At 47.5% G+C, this 7,588-nt stretch overlaps 2 pseudogenes; one reads left to right on the plus strand and one right to left on the minus strand.

The window, feature by feature from the left end:
* The first annotated feature begins 2,294 nt into the window (after positions 1 to 2,294).
* On the plus strand, positions 2,295 to 2,720 carry LOC106734756 (40S ribosomal protein S26-like; annotated as a pseudogene).
* Positions 2,721 to 6,226: 3,506 nt separating this feature from the next.
* LOC102495960 (heat shock protein HSP 90-alpha pseudogene) overlaps positions 6,227 to 7,588 on the minus strand; it is a 10,833-nt pseudogene continuing 9,471 nt past the window's right edge.

The raw sequence follows: 7,588 nt of genomic DNA on the forward strand, positions 1-7,588 counted from the left end.
AGAGAGCCTCTGTGGAATAAGTGGGCTCGTCCGCTGGGGTAGAAGACCACTGAGCCTCGAGTGTGTCCTTGTCATCCTCAGGCACTGGCTGCCCGGTGGCTGACGCCGTCCTAGCTGGTGGGTGCAGGTGTGTTCCTGATGAAAGGCGCAGGGAAGAGAGGCTCTTTGGAAGGACAGGCCATCTGAGCTGATTTTAAGGAGTGACGAAGTAGACAAGGGAAAAAAGTGAAGCCTGGTGGTTGGCGAGAACTAGAAGCGGAGGTTGACCAGGGGACTCGCATCGGGCCTTTCCTGGGCAGCACAAGGGGTGAGAGCAAGGGTCGCACGCAGAGGTCCCCCGACTGCCCGCCGGCTTTCCCCAGTCCCTTCCTAGGCCCTGTTGAGAGCAGAGGCTGCGGGCTAGCTGGAAGCCAGAGAATCCAGAGCTGGGCAGCCTCGACGGCAGGCCGCAGAGCGGACGGGTGGACCCGCTCAGTCCCTGGCACGTCGGTGCTGGCCGCCGGCTGTGGGCTGGGGCCGAGGGGTCTGCTGGCTGGACTGTGTCCTCCGCACCTCTCTGGCTGTTCGCTCTCTTCCCTGCTCACTAGGTAGGGCCAGGGCAAGTGCTCGGAAAGAACCGAGAGGGAGCTGTACTGCTCGGGTCGGCCTCAGAGGCCGGCGTGAAGAGGAGGAGCATTGCGGGGCGGTGTTGCAGCTGTGTTTGACAATCGCGGGGTGACAGGACACTTCTCCCACAAAGACTCGAAAATCTCTAGGAGAAACGTGTTGCTAAGAGTGAAGAGCGAGGGCCAGCAGGCGGCATGGGAGTTGAGGGACTGCAGTCCACATGGCTAACTGAGGTTCAGGTCCTGGAACTGGCATTTTGAAAATCATGCTGGTGTGTGTGCCCACATGCCTAAAATCCCAGGAGGAAAATGGAGAAGGGACAGCAGTGCAGCCATCCCCCTGGGGGTGGTTCCTCACTTTCCCTCTCTGTCTCTTTCTAGGGAGCACATGCACCCCATGGCAAAAACTAAAACCAAACAAACAAAAACTCAGAGCAGTAAAGAGTGGTGCCCTAGAAGCCTTCCACAGAGGCTCCGCGTGTAAAGTGTTTCATCAGACAGGGCAGTATGGAAGTTGGTCTGAGATTTCGGGTGCCGGGGTGCCGGGCCCAGTCTCACCGGTCCGCACCCTTTTGAGACTGAGCGTATATGCCACATCGCAGGGCCTCCACTTCCTCACCGACAAATAAGGCAGTTCGACGGGGTGACTCCAGCTGTCAGTGTCAATAGAGCCAGATCGCATTTAGCCACGTGATCCATGTCGCTGTCTTTTCCATTAACCCACGAGAGTTTGTGATCCCAGGCTCAGCAGCTTGTGGAGCTGATGAAATTCGATAGCAAGAGCCGGAGGGCAGCAGTGGGGAGTGTCACCATGGTACATCCGTAACTGAGGTCGACTTGAAATTTACTTTGGAGAAAGTTCACACTTGATTAACTTTTTGAAAAGTCCAAGGAAGAGCCCATCAGATAATGTCACAGAAAAACTCTGGGGAAGAAAACATTTCAGGGGCCAACAGATGGTGGAGTAGTTACTGTCGCTGGACTCCCACATGACTGACCACAGCGGCTTGAAACCCATGCCAGGTGTGTGTGTGTGTGCGCGTGTGTGTGTGCACGTATGTGTGCCTAAGATCCCAGTAGGAGAAGGGACTGCTGTGTGGTCACCCCTGGGGAGTGATTTCTCACTTTCCCCTCTCACTGTCTCTCTCTCTTTGGTGAGTGCACATCTCTAAAACAATGAAAAAGAAAACATTTCAGTATTTATTTATTTATTCATTTCCAGAGGGAGCATGCAGTCACCAGAGAGAGAGAGGGAGAGGGAGAGACAGGGAGAAAGCATTCCCCAGTGGGGTGCGGCCAGCCACGGTCCTTTATCACCCCACTCCTCCATCCCGGCAGGATTTGGGGCTCACATGTACACGTGCCCAACGTTGGGACTGGGACTCTAACCTGGGTCAGCTATGTGGCATCTGGCTCCCTATGTACAAAACGTTAATCGTTGAGCTATGGAGCTGGCCCCAAAACATGCCAGTATTTCAATTAGTAATTTAAATTAGCTTACGTAGTTGCAAACCAGATCAGATCAGTTCTTAAACTAAGCCAGTTAGACAGGCTATGCAATCAGATTCTAAGGATCATTGGGAGGATGTGATAAAAAAGGACCATTGGTGAGGGAAGAAGGGCATCTGAGTTAGTATTAATCGCCTTTAAAAAATATCGTGGGGGCTCTCTCGCGGTCTCGCTTCTGAGATGACGAAGAAAAGAAGGAACAACGGCCGTGCCAAAAAGGGCCGTGGCCATGTGCAGCCTATTCGCTGCACGAACTGCGCCTGATGCATGCCCAAGGGCAAGGCTATTAAGAAGTTCGTCAACCGAAACATAGTAGAGGCCGCAGCCGTCAGGGACGTCTCCCGCAAGTGTCTTGGATGCCTGTGTGCTCCCCAGGCTGTACGTGAAGCTGCATTACTGTGTGAGTTGCACCATTCATAGCAAGGTAGTCAGGAACCGATCTCGGGAAGCTCGCAAGGACCGAACACCCCCACCCGGATTTAGACCTACGGGTGCTGCCCCTCGCCCTCCACCAAAGCCCATGTAAGGAGCCGAGTCTTTAAGGACCGAAGAACTGTCTGTCCTCTGTGGGAAAAATAAAACACCGATTATACATTAAAAAAAAAATTGTGGGGACCAGCAGATGGCATAATGGTTATGTCTTTGGAATCTCACGTAGTCAACCATTGTTCGAATCCTGGACCTGGTGACTTAAACTCACACTGGGTGCATGACCCTTAAAGGAGAATGAAGGAGAAGGAACTGAAGCATGGCCGTCCCCTCTAGGAGGGCCATTTCTCACTTTCTGTCTCTGTCTCTCTGGTGAGTGCCCATGCCCTATAACAAAAGTCTCTCTCTCTCAAAAAAAAATATATATTCTGTTTGTCCCAGGCAGTAAGCAACATGAAGCTGTTTTTATTTTATTTATTTTACATTAACTTACTGTGTATAATTACAGAATACAAATGAATATTCCCATCCAGAACAAGAGACTATATTTTTAAAGTCATGCATCACAGGGAACAGCAGTTGGCATAATGGCTATGTCGCTGGACCCCATGTAGTCAACTGTGGTTTGAGTCCAGGACCCGGTAGCTTAAACTCATGCTGGGCACATGTGCGTGCATGCCCAAGATCCCAAGAGGAGAATGAAGGAGAAGGGATTGTGGTGTGGCCAACCCACCTGGGGGGTGATTTTTTTTGCTTTCTGTCTTTCTGTCTCTCTCTGTCTTTCTGGTGAGTGCACGTATATATATATATATGTATATATATATATATATATATGTATATGTTACTGAGGACAGAAATCTGACTGCTTTTTCCTGTTTCCAAAATCCCTTCCAGAGAACCTGGGGTGAGCCAAGCTCACAGATATTAACAGGTCATTCTGGCCCATTTTATAACGGAAATCTTCCTATATCTTGTCCCTGGCATAGGATCCCTGTAATGGGGAAGTCACGCCCACACCATTAACAGACCATTCGGACTCACTGCTAACAGGACTCCTCCAACCTCCTGTCCTTGGGCTGTACCTTGTGACTGTATACACCCCCTAATCTCTGTTACTGATCCCTTCCCAAACCTTGCAAGCCCCTCTCCCACATATCCTGCCTTTTCGAGCCAGGTCAATGGAAAGCTCTTCACCAAATTCTAAACCTTGTCATTCTCAAAATCAAATAAAAGGAACCCCTGTATCAGATCACCCTGAGAGAAAGGGATGCCTTACCTCCTCCCGGGCCTGGGTCACTCAAATTAGTGCTTAAGAAATAAACCGCATTAATTATTATCTTGCAGAGTTGGTTATTTCCATCAATAATACACACCTATAAATGATATTCTAATGCATATAAAATAGAAGAATGAACAGGATAAGAAGTGAAATTTCAAATGAATGGTAAAATCCATTGTAAACTCATGTATGATTTATAAACAACTGCAGTTTTAGCAAGAAATCTTGGTAAGGAAATAAAACACACAGAAATATTTGTGAGATTAAGACCCCCTGTCCCTCAGAATGAACAAGTGCACACAGTCACACTCACAATTCACGTATTACATGAATTAGTACAAATCTTCTCACTTACTTTTCTCTCTAGTATGAACCCAAATCTGTCTTGAGATTTTTGTTCATAAAGAAAAAGTGTCTTGGGAACCAGCAGTTGGCGTAATGCCTATGTCGCTGGACTCCCACGTAGTCGACCGTGGTTCGCGTCCCGGACCTGGTGGCTTAAAACTCATGCTGGGCGCATGTGTGTGCGTGCCCAAGATCCCTAGAGGAGAATGGAGGAGAAGGGATTGCGGCGTGACCATCCCCCCGGGGGGGTGATTTCTCGCTTTTTGTCTCTATGTCTCTGTCTGTCTGGCGAGCACACACACCCTATAGCGAAAACCTCTCAAAAAAAAAAAAAAAAGAAAGAAAAAAAAAAGAAAAAGTATCTCTGTGTGTATGCACTTCCCCCCATTCCCACCCCAGCACTGTGTGTGGTAGGTCCGGAAATAAAGCTCCAGGTCTGTATTCTGTAGTAATTAAACAACAAACCTCCTACATATGAGCAGCATTTCTCTGTAGGTGTAGTCAGTCTCCCCCAGCAACAGAAGATATAGTTACACTGATGTAAATCACAGCAAGACCACGAGGATGGACTGGCCTTTCACCTTCTTCTTCTTTTTTTTAAGAATTATTTTATTTAACTTTATTTATTTATTTATTTATTTTAATTTGACCAGAGAGGGACAGAGAGAAAGAGAGAGAGAAAGAGAGAAAGCAAGCCGCCAGGTCCGAGACTTGAACCGTGGTCAGCCATGTGGGAGTCTAGTGCCCTTAACCACCACACCACCTGCTGGCCCCTCATCTCCTTTAATTCATTGAAAGCTCTTATCTTGTTGACAGATTTCTGCAGGCAGAGCAAGGGACTGGAAGACAGAACTTTTTCTGGTAACTAATTTGCTTGCAAACACTGAGAAGTAAGACGATCAGGTTTAGCAGAGAGTTGTCTTAGTCTTTTTCTCCCCGCCTTAATAATTGTCCTTGGTGCCCTGCCTTCTCTATTTCTGTGTCTACAAGCCTCTCTCACTCTCTTTCTTCCCAACAAAGCATTAGCTATTCTTTTAGGTCTCATGTTTCCCAAATATTAAAAATACATACACCCAGCTAAGGTGCTGCAGGTGGGAAGGTACTCGTGTGCGAGGCTGGGTGAGGTGGGAGGTCCGCGTTTGGTTTCTGGACCAGTCTAAACAGGGGTGGCCCAGCAGCAACTGCACTGCTCAAGTGAAGCTGAATCCACGTGGAAGGTCCTAGTTTGGGTTCTCCCGTCAACCTGTACATGCAGGGTGTAGGCGCTCAGATCCTGGTTAGCTGGGAGTGAGAACTGTGGCTGAGACCCCATTGGAGATGCTTGTCTTTCTCTGGGTGTGTCTCTTCCTTTCATGAAAATGGAATAAACTTAACAAAAGTTACAACAGGCTGGGCATGGTGGTGTGTACCTGACCTGAGCTTACCGGTATGCTGGGGCAGAAGGGAGCAGCATTGTGGCCCTATCGAAACTACCCCTCCCTCTATTTCATAAATACACACACGCACACACACACATACACACACATTATTTCCCTTCCTTAAAATGAGGCCTGGCTGCAAGCTCGTGTGCCTTGCATTGTTTGAATGAACCAAGCGTGGGAGAAGCCAGCGTCGGGGACTGCTCCATTCTCTCCAGACCTGTGGCTTACTTTCCCAGTTGCTTCCTGGTTTGCTGCTTTTGTTCAAGGGACATTTCCTTTCGGACAAAAGCACCTGAGGTAGAACCTGGATGTCCGGAATTGCGTGAGAGTCAAAGCAGTGCTAATGACTGGTGGGAGTTGGTGCTGAGAAACCCAGGGGCTGAAAGAGATGAAGCTCCCCCACCCCGCTGGGGATGAAAAGATGCCCGAAGTTTGGTGGCTCCGCTCCCCCGGCCCCACCACGCTCCTTTTATTTTTGTGGCAAACCTTGAAACAAAGCTGGAGTAAAAGTGCTTTCATTCCGTGGGCGGTGGAGGCTCTGACTCAGGCTTTGCAAACATGACATTGCTTGAACCTTAGAGGAACGCCCCCACAGGTTCTGGAGGAACAAAGCTGCCCGTTCCATTGTGTAGCATCCGTCACCTCGGGAATTCTGGCAGCGCCAGGGCGGCGGCCGCACAGGTGCTGGGCTTCCGAGACACAGAATGAAACAGCCAGGGTTCAAAGACGTTTTTGAACTTTAGACCTAGGCTTTCTTGGTTGCGTTTAGCCTATTTGGATAACAGGTTTAGGTCTGGAACTACTGCAGTAGAGATTTCCAAAGCTCTCGCTTACTATTTTGGGAACTCCGATTTTGTTAATAAAAAATGGGAAGTAAAATAGTAAGTGTCTGAGGTGATGGATATGCTAATTATCCTGATTTGATCATTATAATGTATACATGAATTGAAATCTCACACTGTGTCCCATAATATGCACAATTATTGTGTCAATTATGAATAAAATAAAACTTTTTAAAAATGAAAAGTCTCCTCGTATACAACATGGGAGACTGTTAAGTAAATGATAATATGTTCATATGATGGAATAGTACATAGGTGTTAAAAATGATGCAAGAGAAGATAATGGAAAAGCTTATGATATAATATTTTCTGAAAAAGATGATAAAGCCACGTGCTATGTTATGTCATCTTTGGGAAACAAAAGAAAGATAAGGAAGAATAAAAGATAGGAAATGTAGGGGCCAGCTGGTGGCATGGCAGAGAAGGATGTGGACTTGCACGTGGCTGACTAGTTCGAGTCCTGGACCTGGCAGCTTGAAAATCACGCGGGGCACATGTGCGAGCATGCTCATATCCTGAGAAGAGAATAGAAAGGAGGAAATTGTAGCGTGGCCATCTCCCTGGGGTGACTTCTCACTTTCTTTCTGTCTCTGCCAAGCACACACATCCTATGAAAAACTCAAAAAAGAAAGACAAAGAAACATACATATGAAAAGATTAGAACGTTGGGCTGGCAGGCGACATGGTGGTTAAAGGCACTGGACGCCCACATGGCTGACTGAGGGTTGAGTCCTGGACCTGGAGGCTTACTGTCTTTCTTTCCTTCTCTCTCTCTCTTTGATCAAATGAAAAAAAATTGATAATAAAATAATATATTTATTTTTAAAAAAGATTAGAACCTATACTGCACAATGTGGGATGCTAGCATTAGTTATCTATGGCTGGTGGGACAGTACAGAGCTTAATTTTTTCTTTTTGTTTCCCTAAGCTTTAAATGACAGAGACTATGTTACTTTGGTAATAATAATGATTATAACAATACGATTTTTGAAAGGAAACATTTATTGCTCTTGGAGCTCCCCACTTTTGCGCTTGGCATGGGGCACTAACTTAGCAAAAAGAATCAACCTTGCGGCATGACGGTGGGGGTCGCGTGATAGGAAGCACTCAGAAAGCCCCTCAGAAGGTCACGGCCTTTGGGCCTGGATACGTCAGAAC

Source organism: Tupaia chinensis, unplaced genomic scaffold (genome assembly GCF_000334495.1).
Source record: "Tupaia chinensis unplaced genomic scaffold, TupChi_1.0 Scaffold000212_1, whole genome shotgun sequence".
NCBI lineage: Eukaryota > Metazoa > Chordata > Mammalia > Scandentia > Tupaiidae > Tupaia > Tupaia belangeri.